Consider the following 26,266-nt stretch of genomic DNA (forward strand, 5'->3'; position numbering starts at 1 on the left):
CCACAGTCAACAACGGACCGTTGTGAGCTCCAATTTTCCTTAGTCATCAGTGCCGGCTCCGACTGTTGTGCACCTTTTCATACCTCGAGGTGACCACTGGACATTGACCACAAATCCACTGAATCCAACAGCTACTCAGCATGTGCCTCCTCAAGCACCGCCTCTTGTGTGGATGCCATCCCCATCACTCGGTTCCCCTATCTTCAATTCAGGGCTCAAGATCAGGGCTTCTACCCCAGGACAACGGAGGCGTTCTCTTTCTTCAGGAAAAAGGTCGTCAACTCCACTGCATTTGGTGGTGCCTCGCCAGCATCTCCACTACTTCCTGCACATTAGATCTCAACGCCCGCACCTCCAGCCAGAAAAAGGGTAGACATCCCTGGTCCTCATGTTCCTCATTTTCACCCTACCAGCCCATCCCCAGGCGCTTTCCCTTACAACCCACCATGGGGGGTGCCACTCCTGTCACTAAACCTCAGCCCTCACCACCATTCGGGAACACAAACAGACCTTTCAGGTGAGCCACAGATTCAACTGCGCTTCCTCTATCCTCGTCAATGGCACTCGGATCTCTCGATGTGGCCCTCTCTACATCTGCAGTTCCTCGTTTCTACATCTTCAGGTTCAACGACGAGGGGACATAGATACAGGGTAAGGGGAGGGGGGTTTCGGGGGGATGTGAGAAAGAACTTTTTCACCCAGAGGGTGGTTGGAGTCTGGAACTCACTGCCTGGGGTGGTGGTGGAGGCGGGAACACTCACAACGTTTAAGAGGCATTTGGATGGGCACTTGAAATGCTACAACATTCAGGGCTACGGTCCAAATGCGGGAAAATGGGACTGTGTTTGGTAACGGGCGGCACGATGGGCCGAAGGGCCTCTTTCTGTGCTGTAGGACTCTATGACTAGCAGCAAATCATTTTCATTCCCCGAGAAGGCAAAGTGCGCAGAGGACACTCGCGGTACTACAGGGGATCAGTAGTTTGCATATTGAACTAGGAAGTGCCTGGAGTTAAACATGGCTACGAAAGACCAGGTCGACAGTTTAACCGAGGAGGTCGTTTGTCCCATCTGCCTGGATTTCTTCACCGATCCGGTGTCACTGGAGTGTGGGCATAACTTCTGCCGCTTCTGTATCACACAGAGTTGGGACACGGAGGGGAGAAACTGCTGCCCGGAATGTGGAGAGGAGTTTGTGAACCGCACCCTCGGGATAAGTCGGGCCTTGGCGAGACTGTCAGAGAAATTTTGGACACTGCGCCAGAATCAGGAGAACAGGGTTACATTCCACTGTGAAGAACATCAGGAAGAACTAAAGCTGTTTTGTGAAGCTGATAAGACGCTGATCTGTGTGATTTGTGCAGCTGGGCGGAAACACAAATCTCACAGCTTCGCGCTGATAGCAGAAGCTGCTGAATTCTACAAGGTAAAAGCAAATCGATTTTGATCACATCTTTGTTTAATTACTTCTTTATTGTCCAACAATTTAATTATCTAATTATCAAACACAATCCTAGGATCAAGTGAAATCTTCCTTCGAATCTCTTGCAAAAAAGAAATCAGAGATCCAGCAAATGGAGCAGCAACAGAAAGAGAAGATTTCTGAAGTTCTGGTGAGGCTTTCCAGTTTCGATTTTCAGTTTCGATTTCCTGATCTTGTGTAGATTTGATCCCTGTGAATGCGTGTAATTAAAGGGCAGCGCAGTGACACAAGTAATGCTGCTGAATCTGGTGAGCGGGTTCGATCCTGACCTCGGGTGCTGTCCGTGTGGTTCGCGCGTGAGAAACATAGAAACACTGGAGTTTAGAAGGATGGGAGGGGATCTAATAGAGACATATAAAACTATAAAAGCACTGGACAAGCTAGATGCAGGAAAAATGTTCCCAGAACCAAGGGCCACAGTCTTAGAATAAAGGGGAGCCAATTTAAAACTGAGGTGAGCAGGCACCACATTCATTGTGATCATGGCTGATCGTCTACAATCAATAACCCGTGCCCACCTTCTCCCCATATCTCATGATTCCACTACCCCCTGAGAGCTCTATCTAACTCTCTCTTAAATCCATCCAGTGATTTAGCCTCCACTGCCCTCTGTGGCAGAGAATTCCACAAATTCACAACTCACTGGGTGATAAAGTTCCTTCTCACCTCAGTTTTAAATGGCCTCCTCTTAATTCTAAGACTGTGGCCCTTGGTTCTGGACGTGCCCAAAATTGGGAACATTTTTCCTGCATCTAGCTTGTCCAGTCCTTTTATAATTTTATATGTCTCTATCAGATCCCCTCTCATCCTTCTAAACTCCAGTGAATACAAGCCTAGCCTTATCAATCTTTTCCCAGTTCTCCCAGTGACCACGTCAGGTTACTTCTACATCCCAAAGACACGCCGGTTCGATGGTCAATCGACGGATGTAAAGTATCCTTGTGAACGTGGGTGGTGGGCGAATGAATGGGAATTAATGGGGAGTAGAAAGCGAATAGCCAATAGGGAATTGGATTTGAGGAGTGGGATTGGTGGGATTATGGGATTACTCTCATGACGTTTCAGAAGCATTTAGACAAGATCATAAGATCATAAGAGTAGAATTAGGCTATTCGGCCCATCAAGTCTACTCCGCCATTCAATCATGGCTGATCTATCTCTCCTATCCCCATTCTCCTGTCTTCTCCCCATAACCTCTGATACCTTTACTAATCAAAAATATATCTATCTCTGTCTTAAAAATATCCACTAACTTGGCTTCTACAGCCTTCTGAGGCAAAGAATTCCACAGATTCACCACCCTCTGACTAAAGAAATTTCTCCTCATCTCATTCCTAATAGAACTATTATAATTCTGAGGCTATGACCTCTAGTCCGAGACTTTCGCAGTAGATCCTCTCCACATCCACTTTATCGAAGACCTTCACTATTCTGTATGTTTCAATGAAGTCCCCCTCATTCTTCTAAAATCCAGCGAGTCTTCTAAACTCCAGTGCAGCCAAACATTCATCATAGGTTAATGGTCAAACTCTTGAATTTCCAACCTAATCAAAGCTATCGATTAAATGTAAGTAACTGGGATTTGTGAGGATACGTACAGTGGCCAGTATGGATATGGTTCACGGAATGGCCAATTCCTGCACTCTGCAGCTGGATATTGATTGGCCAAATGATACTTTCTATACCGCGAGGAAACACAATGCAGAGAAATATTGATCTTCACCTTTCATTTCACAGAAACAGTCACACAATCTTCAGTCACAGATCACATCCCAGTTTGCTGAACTGGACCAGATTCTCACTGAGAAAAAGCAGAGCATACTGGCAGATATCTGGGAGGAAGAGAAGAGGATTCTAAGTACAATGGAGAAAAATCTTGAAGAGCTTCAAGAGAATGTAAATTCCATTCAGAAGGAACTCTTAAAGCTACAGGAGCAGATTGATCAAAAAGACAGTGTGGCAATTCTGAGGGTGAGTTCAGGGGTTACACTACAGATTGGTGAAGTGAAAATGCACAGTTACAAAATGATGGGGATATTTCTGAAGTAAATGCCACGTTTACCAGTAATTCAGAACTCGGTAAATGCCCCATCTGCTTCAGCACTGTGCTGCTGATATTCCCAAACTTAATATCCTCCCCATAATCTGTGCTGGACCTCAGCGCTGCCTGCAGTCTCCTTGAGTAAAATATTGCTGTGATCTTGGCACTGAGTTAGTGATTGCTTAATATTTCCCCTAAAATAAGGAAAATCTCCGCAAATCACAAGTTCATGAGGAAAGTTTGCCGTGTGTTCCACTTTAGTGGGAAAGAATTTTGTGGCATTAAACCGGCCCGTTGAAGACATCGTGATGATCATGCCATCAGAAACACTTAATCATTCCTCATGTTTATCCACATTAACATTCCTTAAAGTCACCAGCACTTAAGGGGACCTATTCCACCCTACGTTATCCCTGTGCTCTTCAAGGGACGTATTCTCTCCCTAGTTATTCTTTTGTAGAATCTCTATGGTAATATCCACTTCTGTCTGTGTCACAACAACAAAAAGAGTTGGGAAATGGAAAGGTTATGGGGCTTGTTGTAATTTGTGTGAAACTCCTATGTCGAATTGTGAATGTCCCATATCAGTCTACTCAGATTTGTGTTTGATTTCTTGCAGGAGCAAGCTGGTGGGAAGAGGAGGTAGGACATTCTCATGAGAGAATCACTGCATGCTTGTGTAGAACAGCTCAAAAAACAGTTGTGGCTCAATTTACAACCAGATGTTAAATCTTTGCAGGGATAGTGAGGAAATGAAAACACTCTCAGTGACAGACGATGCCTTAACGATTGACAAAATCGATCACCACTTTTTGATGAACACGTTGTGGAGAGAAACATCTGCCATTAAACGAGGTAAAACCTGTCCAGATTTTCCTTCTTCTTATTTATAACGCATTTAAGTAACACAGATGCAAACATTGCCGATAGAAATTGTACCCATCTCCAAAATCTCCATTGGCAACTATCACTCTACCACCCGCTGTCTGAAAACTTGGCCGTTCAATGCCCTTGTTGACTTTCCCTTCTCGACTTAAACCGTCACCCTTGAAGTTTAGAAAATTCCATATTCCATTCCACAGCCCTTTGGCCCAGTTCATTAAGATCTGTTTAATCTTAGACAACCTTCTCCACTCTCCACAATGTCACCAATGTTAGTGTCACTCACAAACTTGTTAACCGTACCACCTACAAACACATCCACATCATTTATATAAACAGCTACCAACAGTGCAGCTAGCATTGTGCATTGGTGTGCACCACTTGTCACAGGCCTCCAGTCTGAAAAACAACTCTCTACCTCCGCCCTGTTTTCTACCGTCAGGCCACATATCGGTTTCAGTTTAGTTTATTGTCATGTATACCAAGGTACGGTGAAAAGCTTTTGCTTTGTATCCATTGGCTGACTACCATGGATTTCTAGATCAGCCTACCATAGGAGTTGCTGCTCCCAATCTTACTAATCATACCTCTAATATTCACACCCAAGCCATGAAGATATAACATAAGCAGCAGTGAAAATCTGAAATCTTCTACCCTAGGAGGTCATGCAGGTCAGGTTATTGGCAATAGGCAAAGTGAACGCAGATGGATATTTGAAAGATCTAGAAATTGAGGCTTATGGAGAACTCACATCGAGCAGGAATTGGTGCCAGCTTAGATCAGTCATGATCAAATTGAATGGTGGAGCAGGCCTGGGGAGCAGGGCCTACTCCTCCTGCTATTTTCATGTGTTCTTAAGCTTTTTTCATACCTGCAGAATTATATTTTTTACACACAGGGAATGCAGCAAAGACTGACAATACTTGTCCCTGTGCAGGATGAGATTGAGTAGCCTTGGCCTGTGCACTCGAGAGTTCAGGTGTTTTAAAGGAGACCTTGGTGAAACACAAAGTTCAGTGGGCTGGATGCAAGGAGGATGTTTCCCCTGGTAGGCCAGCGGTCTCCCACTCAAAATCTGGGCTGGACCTTTCAGGATAGCGATAAGGAGACATTACCTCACGCAAAGACTGGGGGACCTTTGCAATTCCCTGTTCCGGTGGCTGTGGACAATCAGTCTGAAGAAGGGTCTCGACTCGAAATGTCACCCATTCCTTCTCTCCAGAGATGCTACCTGTCCCGCTGAGTTACTCCAGAAGTTTGTCTACCAGTCATTTTCTCCAGCTACACTAATCCATTTGCCCACATTACATCAGTATTCTCCTAAACCTCACCTATTTAAAAGCCGCTTAAATATAGTGATTATATCTGACTCCAGCACCACCTCTGCAGCGTGTTCCAGATACCAACCACTCTATGTGTGAAGAAAAAGTACCACTTAGACCAATTTTAAAACTCTTTCCTCTCACCATAAACCCGCGTTCTCTTGTTTTGATATCCTTGCATGAGAATGAGGTTTTGATATACTACCTGATTTAATATCCTGCTGCAGACTTTGATAACATACCTCTCTATCCACAAACTGCTCCACTTGGATCCCACCTACTTTCACTTTCTGGATCAGCCTTACAAGCAGAACATTGTCAACTTCCTCAGTGAAATTCACCTATTCGTTCACAATGAGATCAGTGTGTTCTTGATTGCACACACCCATGAATCCCCTCTCTTTCAGTGACCCTACAACCCCAAGTCTTCACCCATTCTGTCTAACATCCGATCATTCAACCTCTCCTTCCTTCCATGGTCCAAACCACCCTTCCCTCTCTCTCGCCCTCCAATCAAGAAAAGAGGGGCAGGTCATCTGGCCCCTAACGTCTGCAACTATTCACTATGATCATGATAACTGTGTAAAAGGATCGGGTCCCGGGACCTGCGTCAGCAGGAAACATGTTCCCAATGTTGGGGGAGTCCAGAACAAGGGGCCACTGTTTAGGAATAAGGGGTAGGCCATTTAGAACTGAGATGAGGAAAAACTTTTTCAGTCAGAGAGTTGTGAATCTGTGGAATTCTCTGCCTCAGAAGGCAGTGGAGGCCAATTCTCTGGATGCATTCAAGAGAGCTAGATAGAGCTCTTACGGATAGCGGAGTCAGGGGGTACGGGGAGAAGGCAGGAACGGGGTACTGATTGAGAATGATCAGCCATGATCACATTGAATGGCGGTTCTGGCTTGAAGGGCCGCATGGCCTACTCCTGCACCTATTGTCTATTGTCTATTGACTCCATCCCACATCTCTACCTTCCCTTTAACAATTTCAAATTACACCTCAATTTCTTCTTCCTCCGACCTGCCTTCATATATGAACAGCACGTTTCATTTATCTATTCCCGCCGCAATCTTGCAATCTTCCTCAGCGTCCGCAATTCCCCCCCCCCCCCCCCCACAACCCCCTCCCTCCTGATTCCGCACAAATCCCTGTCCCCAGACCGCATTATAAACTCAGGTAATGATGTCTGGTGTCCATCCGATATTTGTTGGGGGATGAAACCCCGGGCAATGTTTCAGCTGGTCGTCCGCCCGTGACTGAGGTCGAATGGCTTCTCCCGCGGGAACTCTCTGATTCTCTGCTTCTCTCTCTCTCTCCCCCCCCCCTTCCCTCCTCCCCCACAGTCTCCATCACCCTGGATGTGGAAACGGCGCATCCTCATCTCGAGGTGTCTGAGGATCGGAAGAGGGTGAGATGGACCGGGACCCTGATGAATCTCCCTGACACCGGGAAGAGGTTTACAGTTAGTCGGTGTGTGCTGGGATCGGAGGGATTCACATCAGGGAGACATTACTGGGAGGTGGAGGTGGCGGAGATTCGGTGCTGGAGTCTGGGAGTCGCCGCGGAGTCTGTGGAGAGGAAGAGAGTGGTGGCACTGACCCCAGAGGCTGGAGTCTGGATCATCAGGCGACGGGGTGACAAATTTGATCCATTCGCCTCCTATCGATCCCGTATCCCCGCCCGTCCCATCCCCGGGAGGGTGGGAGTTTATCTCAGTTACGAGTCCGGGACAGTTTCATTTTATGACGCGGACACCAAATCCCATCTCCACACCTTCACTGGGAATAAATTCACGGAGAAACTTTATCCTTTCTTCTGGACTTCGGCTGAGAACCAGTGGCTGAGAACCTGATGCGGTTCGGCTCCGGGTGTGTAAAAGGATCGGGTCCTGGGACCGGACTCAGGATCGGGGATCAGGGGCTGTGGGGCAGACAACAGGTAGACAACAGGTCGGCGCTGAACAGGTCCCATTTAATCCCCAAATTCCGCGTCGTAAAATCTCAGTGAGCGCGCAAATAAAACCAGGAGGAATGTAAATGTGCAAAGAGTGAAATAAACAGTGAAATTGGAGCTGTCGATCCGTTCATTTTAGCACCTCAGTTTTAAATGGCCTCCCCTTTATTCTAAGACTGTGGCACATGGTTCTGGACTCGCCCAACATTGGTAACATTTTTTCTGCATTCTGGCAGACAGTAGGGTGGGAAGGGAAAAGTATGAATGAGATGTGCCTTCCACGTGCTTATAATGATAACCTCAATGTTATGACCATCTGGAGTCCGATTGAGTTATACAGCCCCTCGGCCCAGCATGTCCATTCCGACCAAGATACCCCATTTACATTACGTCTAGTTGCCCGCTTTTGATCTGTACGTCTCTAAACTTCTTCCTATCGAAGAACCCGATTAAATGTATTTTAAGTGGTGTTATAACGTCTGCCTCAACTATATCATCTGGCAGCTCGTTCCCTGTATCCACTGTGTGAAGAGGTTGCCCCCAAAGAGTCATAATAAGTCAGTCTGAACAAGGGTCTCGACCCAAAACATCACCCATTCCTTCTCTCCAGAGATGGTGCCTGACCCGCTGAGTTACTCCAGCATTTTGTGTCTACCTGTTAAATCATTCCTTTCTCACCTAAAACCTCTGGTTGAATTTGGACTTGAAGTCAGCACTCTCCTCTGTAACTGGACCCTCGACTTCCTGATCGACAGACCACAATCAGTGAGAATAGGTGACACATCATCCTCTGCTTCAGTACTCTACACCGATGCCCCGCATGGATGCGTCCTCAGCCCCCCTCCCCCCCCCCACAATACTCATTATACACTCGCGACTCTGCAGCCAAACACCAATCCAACTCAATCTATAAGTTTGCAGAGGGCACCACCTAATGGGAAAGACATCGAACAATGACGAGATGGAGTACAGAAAGGAGACTGAGAACCTTGTAACTTGGTGCCAAGACAACAAGCTCTCCCTCAATGTCAGTGAGATAAAAAAGATTGTGATCGACGTCAGGTACCGAAACAGTACACACACCATGGTATACATTGATGACGAGGAAGTACAGATTCCTAAGAATAAATATCGCCGGCATTTTGTCCTGGGCAGCCACGTGGAAGCTATGGCCAAGTGTCCCGGCCAGCAGCGAGCTGGGAGAGTCCCGACAAGGTAGCGGGAGAAGGCTTTGATCGGCGTGCACCATAGACTCTTTTTGGCACAGCACCATCCAAAACCGCAAGACATTGCCGGAGCCGATTACCGATGGACATTCGACCATCACACAAACCAACCTCCCTTCCATCGATTCCTTCTACGCCAAGCTGCCTCGGCAAGGCCGCCAGCACAATGAAGGACGAGTCACACTCCGGTCACTCCCTCTTCTCCCCTCGCAAAATAAGTGACATATATAATAAAATCACCGACGGTTGGATTCGTTGCAACTGGAGAAAAAACCCAAATTCAGTTACTCAACGGGCCAGGCGGCATTTCTGTAGAACATGGATGGGTGTGGTTTCAGGTCGGGCCCTTCTCCAGACATTGTAAAGTGGGAGAAGGGTAGAGAAAGCTGGAAGAGAGGCGCGAGTAGACAAAGCCTGGCAGATAACAGGTTGATGCAGTGGAGTTTGGTAGGAAGATGGTTCAACATAACCATCACACAGAGATGAAAAGCCATGAGATGTGATGGAAAGGGATTGATGAGTTGCGAATTGTGAAGTTAGTGGAAGGATGCACCTGTGAGGGGAATGAAACAGGTGCGCGTCCAGGTGGGACATACGGGAGGGGGGCGGTACAGGTAGGACACACGGGAGGGGGCGGAAAAGAGGGGTGGGGAAGCGAAAAAGTCAGAGGGAGGGTTGTAGCTGCCTAAATCTGAAGAATTCAATGTTCATCCAATTGGGTTGTACGCTACCCAAGCCGTATATGAGTTGATATTTCTCCAGTTTGCGCGTGGCTTGTCTCTGACAATGGATGGGATCCGGGACTGCAAGATCAACATGGGAATGGGAAGATGAGGTACCCGGTGTCCGAGTGTGCCTCGGCGAAACGGGCGCCGAGTCTACGCTTGGCTAGTCTATGTTCTAACTTAAGCTGAGAGATGACACCAAATTCTGTCTGTCTGTCTACCTAAATATTACCAAAACTCTCATCTTGTTTGTCTGTATATATATTTGTTACTTTGTCACATTTATGTGGAATTCTCTGCCTCAGAAGGCAGTGGAGGTCGATTCACTGGATGCATTCAAAAGGGAGTCAGATAGGGCTCTGAGGGCTAGCGGAACAAGGGATATGGGGAGAAGGCAGGAACGGGGTAGATTGTGGATGATCTACCATGATCACATTGAATGGCGGTGCTGGCTCGAAGGGCCGAATGGTCTGCTCTTGCACTAATTTTCTATGTTTCTCTGTTATGGGGAGAAGGCAGGAGAATGGGGTGAGGGAGAGATGAATCAGCCATGATTGAATGGCGGAGAGTAGACTTGATGGGCCAAATGGCCGAATCCTACTCCTGTCACATGATCTTATGAACCATATGTGGCTGTAGAGGTAGATGTGATAATGGAGTTTACGAGGCAGTAGATGGGCACATGGATATGCAAGGAATGGTGAGATATGGATGATATGCAGGTAGATAAGCGATGGTCTTGTCATCATGTTCATTGTGTGCTGAAGGGCCTGTCCTTGTGCTGTGCTGCTCCATGTTTTGTGTGTCGTTGCTTCACTCTCTCTGAGACTGCGTCGCTACAAACCATTGGTTTCGGTGACTTGCACCTGGCCACCTCTGGCCCAGATGTCGGTGACGGCCGTCATGACCGCCAGGCACCTGCCAAAGTCTTCGGCCGGACACCGGGCGGCGAGGGAGGAGAGTTTGCGAGCTACCTTGAGGGCCTGGCGGTATCGCTCCTGCTGCACCTTGGCCCGCTCCCTCGGCGACGCGGGCGGGAGCTGACCGTCGAGGAAGTGCTCCTGCGTCCAGCGAGCGGCGCAGAGCGAGGGCTCAAAGAGGTCGGAGCCCAGCAGCCGCCGGAGAGCCAGGACGTGCCGGCAGGGGAGCCTCATGGAGGTGCGGAAGGCACACTGGCAGCTGGCCTGGTCCGTCACCAGGGCCCGGCGCCGGCACACGGGCCAGGCCCTCTCGGCCTCCACGCTGAGAAAGGAGACCGACTCCGCTTCCTGCAGCTCCGTCCGCACCCGGCGGAAGGCGAAGTCGGTGAGCAGCGCCCGGTAGGAAGACTCCGCGGAGTTGTCCTCTGGCCCTGCGGGGGACTCACTCTGCAACACCCGCTGGTCGCACTCGGCCCGCACCGTGTCCACGGCCTTCAGGAGGTCCCGGGTGAAGGAGGTCACGTTGGAGAAGTCCTCGACCGCGGCCGCCAGCCTCTGGCTCATCACCTGCACCCGCTGGAGGGTGCTGGTGAGGTAACTCTCGTTCTCGTGCTTGAAGCCCTCCACCCACTGGCGGCGGGACCCGTGCCACGTCTTGTGGAAGTAGTCGACGGCGCTCTCCACGTTGGAGTCCAGCAGCTGGCGGTACAGCAGGTCATAGTCCTCAGTGGACGTCGCGTAACACATACTGTGCAGGATCTGCAGCAGCTGGCTCCTGGCGGGAAGAGGAGACAAGGTGAGGAACCTCCCGGTGCAGCACGGTGGCGTAGCGGTAGAGTTGCTGCCTTACAGTGCCAGTCCCAGGATCCATCCTGTCTACAGGCATTGTCTGTGTGGAGTTTGTACGCTCTCCCTGTGACCATGTGGGTTTCCTCCGGGTTCTCCGGGTTCCCCCCAAGTTCCAAAGACGTGCAGGTTTGTACGTTAATTGGCCTCTGTAAATTGTCCCGTGTGTCGCCCAGAACTAGTATGAACCAAAGATACTAGAGGAACAAGATGGACCACTCCATTGAATTCGCCTATACTGAAGTGTAGTGTGTAAAGGAGCGGGACGTCCGCCATTTTAGTAAGCAAACCCCGCCGTTCGTTCTGCCTCTCGCAGTGTAATCAGTGTTTTGGGGGAACAGTATGTGTGATGATACCATTAAAATGCAGAAAATAACTCATCTATCAATTCATACATTTTTGTTATTTTTTCTTTTTAAATGTTTCTGCAATTTTCTTCCCACTAAAATGGTGCCATGATCTTCTACGCTTTTTAACGTCGAGTGGTCTATCTTGTTCCTCTAGTATCTTTGGTGTGAACGGGTGATTAATGGTCAGCGTGGACTCAGTGGGGCAAAGGGCCCGTTTCCAATCTGTATTTCCGAAACTAAACCAAACTCTCACCTCAACAGTCCCCACCGGCTACAAGAAAAACTCCACCGTTTCTTTCCCTACGAAAAATAAAGTGACCTCCTCAATGACTACTGAACAGTGGAGTCAAACAGCACGGAAATAGGCCTCTCGGCCCAACTCGTCCTTGCTGACCAACATGCCCCATCTAATGCTGACCAAGATGCCCCATTTAATGCTGACCAGATGCCCCATCTAATGCTGACCAACATGCCCCATCTAATGCTGACCAGATGCCCCATCTAATGCTGACCAAGATGCCCCATCTAACGCTGACCAAGATGCCCCATTTAATGCTGACCAGATGCCCCATCTAATGCTGACCAAGATGCCCCATCTAATGCTGACCAAGATGCCCCATCTAATGCTGACCAGATACCCCATCTACAGAAAGGGGAGAGGAGGGGGCAAAAGGGGAAGGAGCAGGCAAAGGGGGAGAAGAGGGTGGAAAGGAGGGAGAGTGGGGCAGGGGTAGACTGGATTGTGCAGACCATGTTGAGGAATGAGTCGCACCCTTATCTGACCCACGCCGTGACAGGAGGAGGAATATTTGGGATAACCCAACCGCCCCCTCCCCCGCCCGCTCCGGTCCCACGACGGAATCACGATGCCAGAGCTTATTGTTGCCCGATGGTGGAGGAGAGGAGGGGGAGGAGAGCAGAGGGAAGGAGAGGAGGGGAGGAGGGGAGGAGGAGAGGAGGGGGAAGATGAGAGGGGGAAGGAGGCGAGGAGGGGGAAGGAGGCGAGGAGGGGGAAGAGGGGAGGAGTGGGTGAAGGAGGGGTGGAGTGGGTGAGGAGGAAACAGGAGTAGGGGAAAGGAGAGAAGGGGCGGAGGTGAAGGAGAGAAGAGGGAGAAAGAAAGAAGGGAAGGAGGAGCGGGTAAGAAAGAAGGAAAGAAGAAAGAGAGAGAGGGCAGAGTGGAGGAGATGGGACATGGGTAGACTGGATTGTGCAGAGGGATGAGAGTCACAACTTTACCAAACCAACACAATCTGACAGGAGGAGGAATATTTGGGCCCCCCACCCACCCGCCCGCTCCGCTCCGGCCCCACGAGGGAATGGCGGTGCCAGTGCTTACTGTTGCCCGGCGGTCACGTGCAGCTTCTCGGCGGTCACGTGGTCCTGGAAGACGCTCAGGGTGTGGGCGAGGCAGGCCAGCGGCTTGCAGTGGGGCAGCACGTCGGTCACCAGCTCCCCGTCACCAGCATGCCTTGCCGCCGACCACCACCGCCCGCGTTCCCTCCGCCGCCGGGTTCTTCTGCCTGAAGATGCGCAGAAGCTGCCGGACGGTCTCGAGCTCCTCGCTCTGCAGGAACCACAGGCACGCCAGCTCGCTCTCCCCGTTGCCGTCGATGGCCAGCAGCAGGTAGGTGGGCAGCCACAGGCCCGCCCAGCTGTAGGTGGCACCCACCAGCAGCACCTCGGGGAACCTCTCGAAGGTCTGCTTCATGCGGCCGTCCTGGTAGTAGATGGCCTGCAACACGTTGGCCTTGTTCACCACCACCACCACCGTGCCGTCTGCAAGCAAACGCAGACAAGAGTTATAGAAACACAGAAAATAGGTGCAGGAGGAGGCCATTTGGCCCTTCGAGCCAGCACCACCATTCACTGTGATCATGGCTGATCATCCACAATCAGTAACCGGTGCCTGCCTTCTCCCCATATCCCTTGATACCACGAGCGCCTAGAGCTCTATCTAACTCTCTTTTAAATTCATCCAGTGAATTGGCCTCCACTGCCTTCTGTGGCGGAGAATTCCACAAATTCACAACTCTCTGGGTGAAAAAGTGTCTTTTCACCTCAGTTTTAAATGGGCTCCCCTTTATTCTTACACTGTGTCCCCTGGTGCTGGACTCCCCCAACATTGGGAACATTTTTCCTGCATCTAGCTTGTCCAGTCCTTTTATAATCTTATACGTCTCTTTAAGATCCCCTCTCATCCTTCTAAACTCCAGTGAATACATGCCCAGTCTTTCCAATCTTTCCTCATATGACAAGAACAGGCAGAACAAGGGACTGACCCGCTCTCACCCTGGCCACAAACTCTTTGAAGTAGAATCATAGAAAATAGGCGCAGGAGTAGGCCATTCGGCTCTTCGAGCCAGTTCCACCATTCAATATGATCATGGCTGATCATCTAGAATCAGTACCCTGTTCTGACTTTCTCCCCATATCCCTTGATTCCATCAGCCCTAAGACCTACAGCGCATTCAAAAGTATTCAGACCCCTTCACTTTTTCCACATTTTGTTAAATTACAGCCTTATTTTGAAATGGATTAAATTCTTTTTTTTAATCATCAATCTACATGCAATACCCCAGAATGAAGAAGCGAAAACAGGTGTTTAGAATTTTTTGCAAAGTAATTAAAAAGAAATAGCTGAAATATCACATTTACACAAGTATTCAGACCTTTGCTATGACGCTCAAAATTGAGCTTAGGTTCATTTTGTTTCCATTGATTATCCATGAGATGTTTCTACAACTTGATTGGAGTCCACCAGTGGTAAATTATCCCAATCCTCATCCATTTATTTGGAGTATTGTGAGCAGTTTTGGCCCCATGTCTAAGGAAGGATGTGCTGGTGGTGGAGACGGTCGAGAGGAGGTTTACGAGAATGAAACCAGGAATGTCTGGGTTAACATCTGATGAGTGTTTGACGGCACTGGGCCTGTACTCGCTGGAGTTTAGAAGGATCAGGAGGGGCCTCGTTGAAACTTACCAGATAGTGAAATGCCAGGGTAGAGTGCATCTGGAGAGGATCTTTCCACTCGTGGGAGAGTCTAGGAATCATGGCTGATCTATCTTTCCCTCTCAATCCCATTCTCCTGCCCTCCCCATACCCTATGCTGCCTTACTAGATAAGACTTTTCTTTGCCTTCCATCACAGTGAGGGTGTGCCTGGAGCAATCACTGTGATGGCTGTTTGTGTTAAAATTGTAATTGTGTGTCTTGTGTTCTTTATTGTCTACTGCCGGACCCTGATGTGAGAGGACGCTGGCGCTATTTGTTCGCCGCTTCTCCGTCAGGACAGTTCGTCTGTTTGTTTTTATGTCATGACTGTTTTTGTAAAGCGTCTTTGAGCACTTGGAAAAGCGCTATATAAAATAAATGTTTATTATTATTATTATTACTAATCAAGAACCTGTCAATCTCTGCTTTATAAATAGCCACAGACTTGGCCTCCACAGCCATCTGTGGCAATGATTTCCACAGATTCATCACCCTCTGACTAAAGAAATTCCTTCTCATCTCCTTTCTAAATGAACATCCTTTTATTGTGAGGCTGTGCCCTCTGGTCCATCACTCTCCCACTAGTGGAAACATCCTCGCCACATCCACTTTATCCAGGCCTTTCACTATTCGGTAAGTTTCAGTGAGGTCCCCCCTCATCCTTCTAAACTCCAGCGAGTACAGGCCCAGAGCCATCAAACGCTCATCATACGTTAACCCAATAAAGGGGTGATCCGCATTATTCCGGAATGAAGGAAGGATGCAGGATACCCCAGGACAAGAGAGGGAGAGGTGCAAACCTGGAGCAGCCGGTTAGGCCTGGGACAAGTGAGGAGACCTTCACCCACCTTGATTCTTGATCAGTCCGGGTGTCAGAGGTTATGGGGAGAAGGCAGGAGAATGGGGTTAGGGGAGAGAGAGATAGATCAGCCATGATTGAATGATGGAGTAGTCTTGATGGGCCGAATGTCCTAATTCTACTCTATTCCTTATGACCTTACCCTTGATGGCTGCCAGCGTGGGCACCATCATCTCCAAGTCGGTTTTGTTGGCCTTGAACTCGTCCCATTTCTCCTTGCGTGCGGGGCTATGGGCATCCTCATCAGCGAGCACCTTGCTGGCAACCTCCCCCAGCTGCACCTGGACACCCGCTCCATTACTCCGCAGCGAGACGATGGAAGTGGGGTCCACGCGCAGCTCTTTAACAAAGTGCCTTTGGTGCCGGAGCCTCTCCTCCTCTTCCTGTGGGGTACAAGCAAGGTCCTAGGGTCAGTTCATCCGGTTTAGAGGTCAATTGTCCTCTGTAAATTGCCCCGAGCGTGTCGGGATTGGATGAGAAAGTAGGACAACATAGAACCAGTGAACACAGGTGGTTGATGATCAGCGTGGACTAGGTAGGCCTATGTTTCCATGCTGTATCTGTAAACTAAGCTCAGATCCCATATTAGAACACAGAACAGCACAGGAATGGGCCCTCCAGCCTACATTATCTGTGCCAAACATGATGCCAAGTTGAACTGATCTCATCTCCCTGTACATGATCCATATCGCTCAATTCCCTGAACTTCCATGTGCCTTTCCCAAAGCCTCTTAAACACCCCTATCGTATCTGCATCCACCACCATCTCTAGCAGTGCATTCCCAGCCCCCACCCCTCTCTGAGTAAAAATCTTGCCTCGCACATTAAACCTCCCCCCTCTCACCATATCACTCTGTCGTCTAGTGTTGGACATTTCCACCCTGGGCACAAGCCTCTGATTGCCGACCTTAACTTTATATACTTCCGTCGAGTCTTCCCTCAACCTCTGACGCTCCAGAGAAAATAACCCAAGTTTATTCAACCTCCCCCTGTAGCTGAAACCCTCTAATCCAGGCAGCATTCTGGTCAACCTCCTCTGCACCCTCTCCAAAGCCTCCACACCTTTCCTGTAATGGAGCGACTAGAACTGCAAATAATACTCCAAATGCAGTCTAACTAAAGCCCTATAGAGCTGCATCATGACTTGCTGACTCTTATATTTAATGCCCCTAGCACAGAAGACAAGCATACCACACGTTTCACCCATACTGGTTAACATATGATGATCGTTTGTCAGCACTGGGCCTGTACTCGATAGAGTTTAGAAGAATGAGAGGGGACCTCATTGAAACGTACCGAATAGTGAAACGTTTGGATAAATGTGGAGAGGATGCTTCCTCCAGTGGAAGAGTGTCGGACAAGAGGCCATAGCCTCAGAATTAAAGGACATTCCTTTAGGAAGGAGAGGAGGAATTTCTTGAGTCAGAGGGTGGTGAATTGGTGGAATTCTTTGCCACAGAAGGCTGTGGAGGCCAAGTCAGTGGATATATTTATGGCAGAGATAGATGGATTCTTAATTATTGCTGGTGTCAGGGGTTATGGGGAGCAGGCAGATGAATGGGGTTAGGAGGGAGAGATAGATCAGCCATGACTGAATGGCGGAATAGACGATGGGCTGAATGGCCTAATTCTGCTCCTGTCACTTATGACGCCTTCTTCCCCACCCTATCTACTTGTGCTGCCTCCTTCAGTGAGCTATGAACTTGAACTCCAAGATCCCTCTGCACATCAATGCTGTTAATGGTCATGTCATTAACTGTATACTCTCCTTGCATTTAACCTGTCAAAGTGCATCACCTTACACTTGCTCGGGTTAAACTCCATCTGCCATTTCTCCGCCCCTTTCTGCAGCTGGTCTACGTTCTGATATCTACAGACAGCATTTCCCGTTGTCTGCAACTCCTAATTTTGGTGTCATTAGCAAACTTACTCATCAACCCATCTACATTTACGTCTCGGTCACATATATATATATAATTCAAAATTCTCTAACTCTGGCCCCAGCCCATTCCTGAATTTTTATCCCTGTCCAATTGACTTTGCCTTCAGCAGCTATTTGGAACTTTCTCCCTCTATGTGTCTCTGCACCTCCACAACTACCATGGGGAAAAACAATCGGACCATATTCCCCATCTAGTTTAGTCTAGTTTCTTGTCACGTGTACCAAAAAGCTTTTTTGTTGCATGCTTCCAGTCCATAGAACGACTATCCATGATTACAATCAAGCCGTCCACAGTCGAAATGTGTTGGAAGGAACTGCAGATGCTGGTTTAAACCGAAGATAGATACAAAAAGCTGCTGTAACTCAGCGGGTCAGGAAGCATCAATCTGAAGATGGGTCTCGACCTGAAATTTCACCTATTCCTTTTCTGGTCTGAAGAAGGGTCTTGCCCCGAAACGTCATGTATTCCTTTTCTCCAGAGATGCTGTCTGACCTGCTGAGTTCCTCCGGATTTTTGTGTCTAAGCCGTCCACAGACACAGGATAAAGGGAATAATGATTAGCATCAGATAAAGTCCAGTAAAGTCCAATTAAAGATAGTCTGAGGGTCTCCATTCTATGCCTCTCATGAACAGATATACTTCTCTCAGATCACCCTCAGACACTCTTGCCTCCTTAAACCCCATTATAAGACATTCCTTGAAACCCAGCATCTCCACCCAAGTTATAGGTCATCTCCAGAATCACTGCTAAGGCAGTTCACATCAATTACTTTGATAATGTCCCTGAAAGCTGGAGATATTTTTAGTGTGTTAGAACTACGTGAATAAAACTTGTTACTGTGAGGGAAATGACTAGTGATATTGAGTGTATCAGTCTGACTCTGTTAAACAATGGCAAAGTTGTCAGAGTTCAGAGGCTGGATTGATATCCCAGTGGGGGAGTGTGATATCATCCCATAGAATCACACCGGCTCTTCCACCTACATTGTTGGCAATGACCATCAAGCACCCATCTTGTTCTGTTCTATGTGTCGGGGCAGCACGGTGGTGCAGCGGAAGAGTTGCTGTGTTACAGCGCCAGAGACTCGGGTTTGATCCTGACTACGGGTGCTGTCTGTACGGAGATTGTACGTTCTCTCCGTGGGTTTTCTTCGGGAGCTGCGGTTTCCTCCCACACTCTAAAGATGCACAGGTTTATAGACTAATTGGCTTGCTAAAATTGAAAGTTGTCCCTGATGTGTGTAGGATAGCGTTAATGTGCATGGATTGCTGGTCAGCCTGGACTCGGTGGGCTGAAGGGCCTGTTTACACGCTATATGTCTAAACTAAACAGCAGATTCTAGTTTACGCCAATTCTAGACACAAAAAGCTGGAGTAACTCAGCGGTTCAGACAACATCTCTGGAGAAAAGAAAAAGGTGACATTTTGGGTCGAGACCCTTCTTCAGACCAGCCAGGAAGGATCCGAAACGTCACCTATTCCTTTTCTCCAGAGATGATGCTTGACCCGCTGAGTTACTCCAGCTTGTTGTGTCTATCTTTGTTGCTATGTAGTATGTTTTCTTGAACCAATGCTGCACAAATCCCATTTTATTGCAGCCTACAGCTTTAAGTCCCAACGATATGTGTTGGTGCCACAGGTAACATTCTCTCACGGGCAAAGACACGGGTAGAGAGACAGAGTTCTGATAAACTCTTTATAAATAATTACATGGACATATTCTGGATGGCATGGTGGTGCAGCTGTAGAGTTGCTGCCTTACAGCGCTTGCAGCGCCGGAGACCCGGGTTCAATCCTGACTACGAGTGCTGTCTGTATGGAGTTTTTACGTTCTCCCCGTGACCTGCGTGGGTTTTCTCCAAGCTCTTCAGTTTCCTCCCACACTCTAAATATGTACGGGTATGGAGGTTCATTGGGTTGGTGTATGTGTAAATTGTCCCTAGTGTGTGTAGGATAGTGTTAATGTGGGGGATCGCTGGTGGGCGCAGACTCGGTGGGCCGAAGGGCCTGTTTCTGTGCTGTATTGTTGAACTAAGATATTCAACAGCCCAGGATCCAAGGCTGGAACCGAGCGTCCAGAACTAGTCTAATGCTCTCTGAAAATGTGAAGAGGTGGGACAACACACAGACACCCCCCCCCCACACACGCACACACACTGACCCGACAATCTGAAGCAGTGGCAGATCCAACAACTCTACCTGGCTGGTGTGTGTGTTCTGCTTTTACCTGCGGCACTGTGTGGTTATGCGATTCATTCATCTCTTTCACCACAAACTTGTTTCCATCCGCAGAAAGACGGACTTTAATGATACAGGGACATTTCATCTTGTTGGTTCTGAAAAAGACAGTGGGAGGCAGTGTGTAAGCCAACTGGGTCAATCGATAAGACACAAAATGCTGGAGTAACTCAGCGGGTCGTGCATCATCTCTGGAGAAAAGGAATAGGTGACGCTTTGGACTGAGACCCTTCAGTTTTGTTTAGTTCAGTTTATTGTCACGTGTTCCGAGGTACAGTGAAAAGCTTTGTTGCATGCTAACCAGACAGTGGGAAGGCAATCGAGCCATTTACAGTGTATAGATACACGATAAGGGAATAACATTTAGTGCAAGGTAAAGTCCAAACAAAGATAGTCCGAGGGTCACCAATGAGGAAGATCGCAGTTCAGGACTGCTCTCTCGTTGTGGTAGGATGATTCAGACCAGCAATGTATGGCTATCTTTTACAATCATCACAGAATCCAACAGAAATATTCCATTGACATTGGCCATGAAGCAGTGCGAGTGGGAAGACAAGATGGTGTGATGAATGACTGCCCTTTGACTGATAATAAACTCTTTCACAAACTGGGGGACTTGAAGCAACAGCTGTAACAAAATGTGATTCATGCAGGATTGGTGTAAGATAACATAGTGCATAACAAAGGAGATGGACACAAAATGCTGGAGTAACTCAGTGGGTCAGGCAGCATCTCTGGAGAAAAGGAGTAGGTGACAATAGGTGCAGGAGGAGGCCATTCGGCCCCTCGAGCCAGCACCGCCATTCAATGTGATCATGGCTGATCATTCTCAATCAGTACCCCGTTCCTGCTTTCTCCCCATACCCCCTGACTCCGCTATCCTTAAGAGCTCTATCTAGCTCTCTCTTGAATGTATTCAGAGAATTGGCCTCCACTGCCCTCTGAGGCAGAGAATTCCACAGATTCACAACTCTCTGACTGAAAAAGTTTTTCCTCATCTCTGTTCTAAATGGCCTACCCCTTATTCTTCTGGTTGGGACCCTTTATCAGACTGAGAGCCAGAGGAGAGGGAACTAGGGGGATGAAGGGTTACAAAGAACAAATGAATGAAAGAACAAATCAAAGCCAGCAACAATGATAAAGGAAAGGTGGAGCCCACAATGGTCTATTGTTGGCTGTGGAGAAGGTGATAACAAGTTGATACAAACAGTGAAACTAAGCAAGGCAACAGTGAAATTAATAGAACGACGAGAATGGGAGAAACTTCTAGTTTACCTCCCCCCTGACTCTCAGCCTTAAGACGGGTGTCAAACCGAAACGTCACCTATTATTTTTCTCCAGAGAAGCTGCCCTCCCCGCTGAGTTACTTCACCATTTTGTGTCTATCTTCAGTGTAAACCAGCATCTGTAGTTCCTTCCTACACATAGTACATAACAAGCTGGGTGCTTGATGGTCATTGCAGGCGGAAGACCCTTTGTGATTTAATGGGATAATATCACACTCCCCCACTGGGATATCAATCCAGTCTCTGAACCATAAAACACAAACTATCAAATTGTCAATTGTCCCAAGTGTGCAGGCAGTGGATGGCAAAGTGGGATAACATGGATAATACCGTGTCCTTTGTGTTAACACACCAAATTGTATGTGACAAGTGGAATAGATAGGGTGAATGCATAAATCTTTTATCCAGGATAGGGGAATCAAGATCCAGAGGACAGTTTAACATGAGAGGGGAAAGATTTAAAAAGAATGTAATTCTGCACAGTGTGGTGGTAAATGGAACTAGCTTTTAGATGAGGTAGTTGAGGCAGGTACTCTATCATTTAAAAGACATTTGGAAAGGTACATGGATAGGAAAGGTTCTGAGGGCAGGTGGGACTGGTGTCCATGGGCCATCTCGATGAGCATGGGCAAGTTGGACCGAAGGGCCTATTTCTGTGTGGGATGACTCTACCACTCTAGACAATCCCAGCGGGTAGGAATGGGAAAATGTGTGGTGGGGGAGAGAGAAGGAGAGAGAGGTAGAGAGAGAAGTAGAAAGGTACAGGAGGAGAGAGGTAGAGAGGTGGAGACGGAGAGAGAGAGAGGGAGAAATGGAGAGAGGTGGAGAGAGGGAGAGGTAGAGGTGAGACGGGGAGAGAGGTGGGGAGATGCACACACACACACACACACACAATCAAAGATGAACAAAGAGTGCAAAAGAGAGAAAAAAATGAACAGAGGGGAGAGAGAGACAGAGAAAAAAAAGAGAAAGAGACAGACGGGGCATTAGAGGAGCTGCTGCCTCACAGCGCCGGAGACTCAGGTTCGATCCTGACTACGGGTGCTGTCTGTGTGGAGATTGTACGTCCTCACTGTGACCACGTGGGTTTTTTCCAAGTGGTTTCCTTCCACATTCTAAAGACGTGCAGGTTTGTGGGTTAATTTGCTTTTGTAAATTGCCCCTCGTGTGTAGAGAGTGGATGAGAAAGTGGGATAACATAGAACTAGTGTGAATGGATGATTGGTGGGCGGTGTGGACTCGATGGGCCGAAAGGCCTGTTTCCATGATGTAACTCTAAACAAAACTAACTACCCGGCTAAACATATTATTAAATTTAAAAGGATAAAAACATCTTTAAATAAGAAGGTAGGAAACAGGACCAGGTATCGACCATGTTCCATGTTCTCCCACTTTGTCATCCACTCCCGACACACTCGGGATGATTTACAGAGGGCCAATTAACCAAGAAACCTGCACGTGTTTTGGATATGGGAGGAAACTGAAGCACACAGAAGAAACACAGCTGGTCACAGAGAGGACGTGCAAACTCCACACACGGAGAGCACCCGTGGTCAGGATGGAACCGGGATCCCCGGCGTTGTGAGGCAGTGGCTCTACCAACTGTGCCGCTGTGTCGCCCCTGCAAGTATTTCCTCACCTCTGGATTGTCCGTTTGCCGGATCCTTTGGTCTTGAATAACTTGCCGCCGTGAATGCACGCGTAGTCGATCTCGGCAAAGTTCAGCGCGTCGTTCATCGGGCGCTTGGGTGCCCGACGCCGCTGCGCCTTGATGGTCTGCGAGTGCCTGGTCCACATCTGTACGGAGCTGTCCCTCTGGTAGCACCGGTACTCCCGGTGCAGCTCGCTGTAGCTCGAGAACTCGGCTCCCACTCGGAAACCCACCACCTGGGACATGGCTGCACGTGCGTCAGATGGAGTTGGCAGACTGATCCCACCTGGAGAGCGGGCACTGAGAATAGACCACAGGCAGCAGCTGCAGGTCAGCCAAGGTAGAACACATCACAACAGCTCATATATAGAGTTCAAGAACAGCACGGTGGTCCAACTGTAGAGTCACCGCCTCACAGCGCCAGAGACCCAGGATCCATCCTTTGCTCAGATGCTGTCTTTACAGTTTTCTTTAGACTTCAGAGAAGAAACAGGCCCTTCAGCCCACTGAGTCCGCGCCAACCAGCGATCACCCCGTATACTAGCACTATACTACATGATAGGACAATTTACAATTTTACAGAAGCTAATTAACCTGCACATCTTTGAAGTGTGGGAGAAACACAAGATCTCAGCAATGCAATTCTCAGCATTGGGAGGAAAATCACGGGATTGTGGATCGGGGTTGGGGGCAATCCTTGATTCAGGTAGGCTGCAAGTTTCTGGGATTGGGATAATCGCCCGTGTGTGGGTGGGGGGTAATTCTCTGGGCATCTTGCAATGCTCAGCATTGGGATTGGGATAGCATTGGGATAAATCAATCCCTGATTTACATAGGATGCTCATTACTGGGATTTAGATCAAAATTGCCCGTGTGTGGGTGGGGGATAATTCCCTGGGTTTAGGGGAGGTGCATCTTGCGATATGCCACATTGGGATAGGGAACAATCCCTATGGATATTTCTGGCATTGCAATAATAATTGCCCGTGTGCAGGTGGGGATAATTCCCTGGGTTGGGGGAGGGGCATCCTGCAATGCTCAGCATTGGGAGGGATATCTGCGGGCTGGAAGATCGTAATAAATCCCTGATTTCAGCCGATGAAAATTCCTGGGATTGGGATAATCGCCCTTGTGCAGGTATGGTGGTAATATGCGAGTTCGATATCTCAACTGCGCATGCCCAGGTCATAGGTCACTCGCGCTAAACATTCTCGCCGGCTGAGCTGCTGCGCGTATACAGACCTGCTTTTCATCCGTATTTTCCAGTTTTGCTTCTTCGAGGTAAGAAAATACTGGTTTCAAAACTATTAACTAGGCGTATTTACGGTTAATTTGTACAAAACTACGTTGATTTTGTTGGTTTTATTGCTTTGTGCTTCGGTGAGTAAGCAAAGCCATGCCAATTTTTGTTTGTATTGTAACTTGTACCTGTATGTAAAGGACATGCTTACAGGACCCTATTTGACTTAACATATGATTGACTTTATTATATATTTTGTTTTATATGTTACTGGGCAAAGCTATGCACATTTGTGCAACTTTGGGCTGTGGGACTACCACGTATCACCTGAATAAGTGGATGCAGAATGTGTGTGACAGCCACAACTGTCAATTTGCAACAGGAAACTGTTTCTGCCCACCTCCCTTCAAACACTAGGAAAAAAAACTACAGTTGCTAGTTTAAATCGAAGGAAGACACAAAATGCTGGAGTAACTCAGCGGGTCAAGTAGCACCTCAGGAGAGAAGGAATGGGTAATGTTTCGGGTAAAGACCCTTTTTCAGAAGTCTGAAGCGAGATACCTAACTCGCTTATTCTCCAGACTTCTGAAGAAGGGTCTCGACACAAAACGTCACCCATTCTTTCTCTCCCGAGATGATGCCTGACCCGCTGAGTTACACCAGCATTTTGTGTCGACCTTCGATTTAAACCAGCATCTGCAGTTTATTTTCCTCGAGTTTGAAGGCAGGTGGGCAGAAACAGTTTCCTGTTGCAAATTGACAGTTGTGGCTGTCACACACATTCTGCATCCACTTATTCAGGTGATACGTGCTACTCCCAGTCCAAAGTTGCACAAATGCGTATGTCTTTGCCAGTAACATATAAAACAAAATAAATAACAAGGTCAATCATATGTTAATTCGAATAGGGTCCTGTAAGCATGTCCATTACAATACTGGTACAAGTTACAATGTAAAATAAATTGTCATGATCTCGCTCACTCACCGAAGCATAAAGCAATGAAACCAACAAAATCATCAGTTTTGTACAAATTAACCATATATACACCTAGTTAAGTTTTGAAAGTAGTATTTTCTTACCTGGAAGAAGCAAACCTGGAAAATACCGATGAAACGCAGGTCTGTATACACACAGCAGCTCGGCCAGCGAGAATGTTTAGCACGAATGACCTATGACCTGGGCATGTGCAGTCGATTATTCTCCAGGTTTGCACTGGGAGCATCCTGCAAGGACTCGCATTCAGAGGGAAATCCCCGGGATGGGAGATCTGGGGGGGGGGAGGGTGGGACAATCCCTGATTTAGATAGGATGGAAATTCGTGGCTTTAGAACAATAACCACCCATGTGCGATAATGTGGGATAATTCCCCAGGTTTGGGGAAGGGGGCATCTTGCAATGTTCAACATCGGGATAGGGGGTCGGGATCAATCCCTGATTTAAATAGGATACAAATTCATGGGATTGGGATGTAAATGCCCGTGTATGTGTGGGGGATAATTCCCTGGGTTTGGGGTCGGGGCGTCGTGCAATGTTCAGTATTGGGATGGAAATCCGCGGGATAGTAGATTGGGATCAATCCCTGAATGAGGTTGATGCAAATCCCTGTGATTGGGATGAAACTGCCCGTGTGGGGGTTAATGAATGGGGACGGGGGGGACGGGGGGGCCGGCTGCAGCTGCAGCTCCAGCCCGGTGGTCGCGGTGCAGGATTTGGACGATCCCGGATCCCTGGGCCCAGGGATGGGGTTTCCCGCGTATTTGGCGGCGTCTGACGCGCAGCCGCGGCCCCGGCGCTTTGTGGCGGCTCCGCTCCGCTCCGTGCCCGGCCCGAGGTTGGCGCATGCGCTGCCGGCACACGGGCACCGCTCTCAGAGCCCCCGGGTCACCTACCGGTCAACAATGAGCGGCCCCGCCCCCCCCGCTCTCTCTCTGGGTCACTCTCCGCCCCCACCCCTCGACATCCGTGTCCGGGCCGCCCGGTCTCCGCTCTCCGGCCGCTCCTCATCCGCCGGCACCGCCGGCCGCCCTGCACATGCGCACTGCCGCCTCCCGCACATCCCCGACCGCCTGCACGTCCCCGGCCGCTCTGCACATGCGCACTTCCGCGGCAACCGGTCGGCGCCGGGCACTTGCTCCCTCCCTTTGCATTGTGGGAGATCTAGCCGCCATTGCTGTCCTGTCGCCGCCCCGCCGTGACCGCTGAAACCCGACGCCGAATCACTCCCAAGATAGACACGAAACCCTGGAGGAACTCAGCGGGACCGGCAGCATCTCTGGATAGAAGGAATTGGGTGACGTTCCGGGTCGAG

The 26,266-nt window shown here is 48.7% G+C and overlaps 2 pseudogenes; one reads left to right on the top strand and one right to left on the bottom strand.

Moving 5' to 3' along the window:
- The first annotated feature begins 1,017 nt into the window (after window positions 1-1,017).
- LOC144590094 (zinc-binding protein A33-like) lies at window positions 1,018-7,764 on the top strand (annotated as a pseudogene).
- Window positions 7,765-10,397: 2,633 nt separating this feature from the next.
- LOC144590096 (zinc finger SWIM domain-containing protein 1-like) lies at window positions 10,398-22,962 on the bottom strand (annotated as a pseudogene).
- Window positions 22,963-26,266: the final 3,304 nt, after the last annotated feature.

The sequence above is a fragment of the Rhinoraja longicauda genome, unplaced genomic scaffold (genome assembly GCF_053455715.1).
Source record: "Rhinoraja longicauda isolate Sanriku21f unplaced genomic scaffold, sRhiLon1.1 Scf000128, whole genome shotgun sequence".
Taxonomy (NCBI): Eukaryota; Metazoa; Chordata; class Chondrichthyes; order Rajiformes; family Arhynchobatidae; genus Rhinoraja; species Rhinoraja longicauda.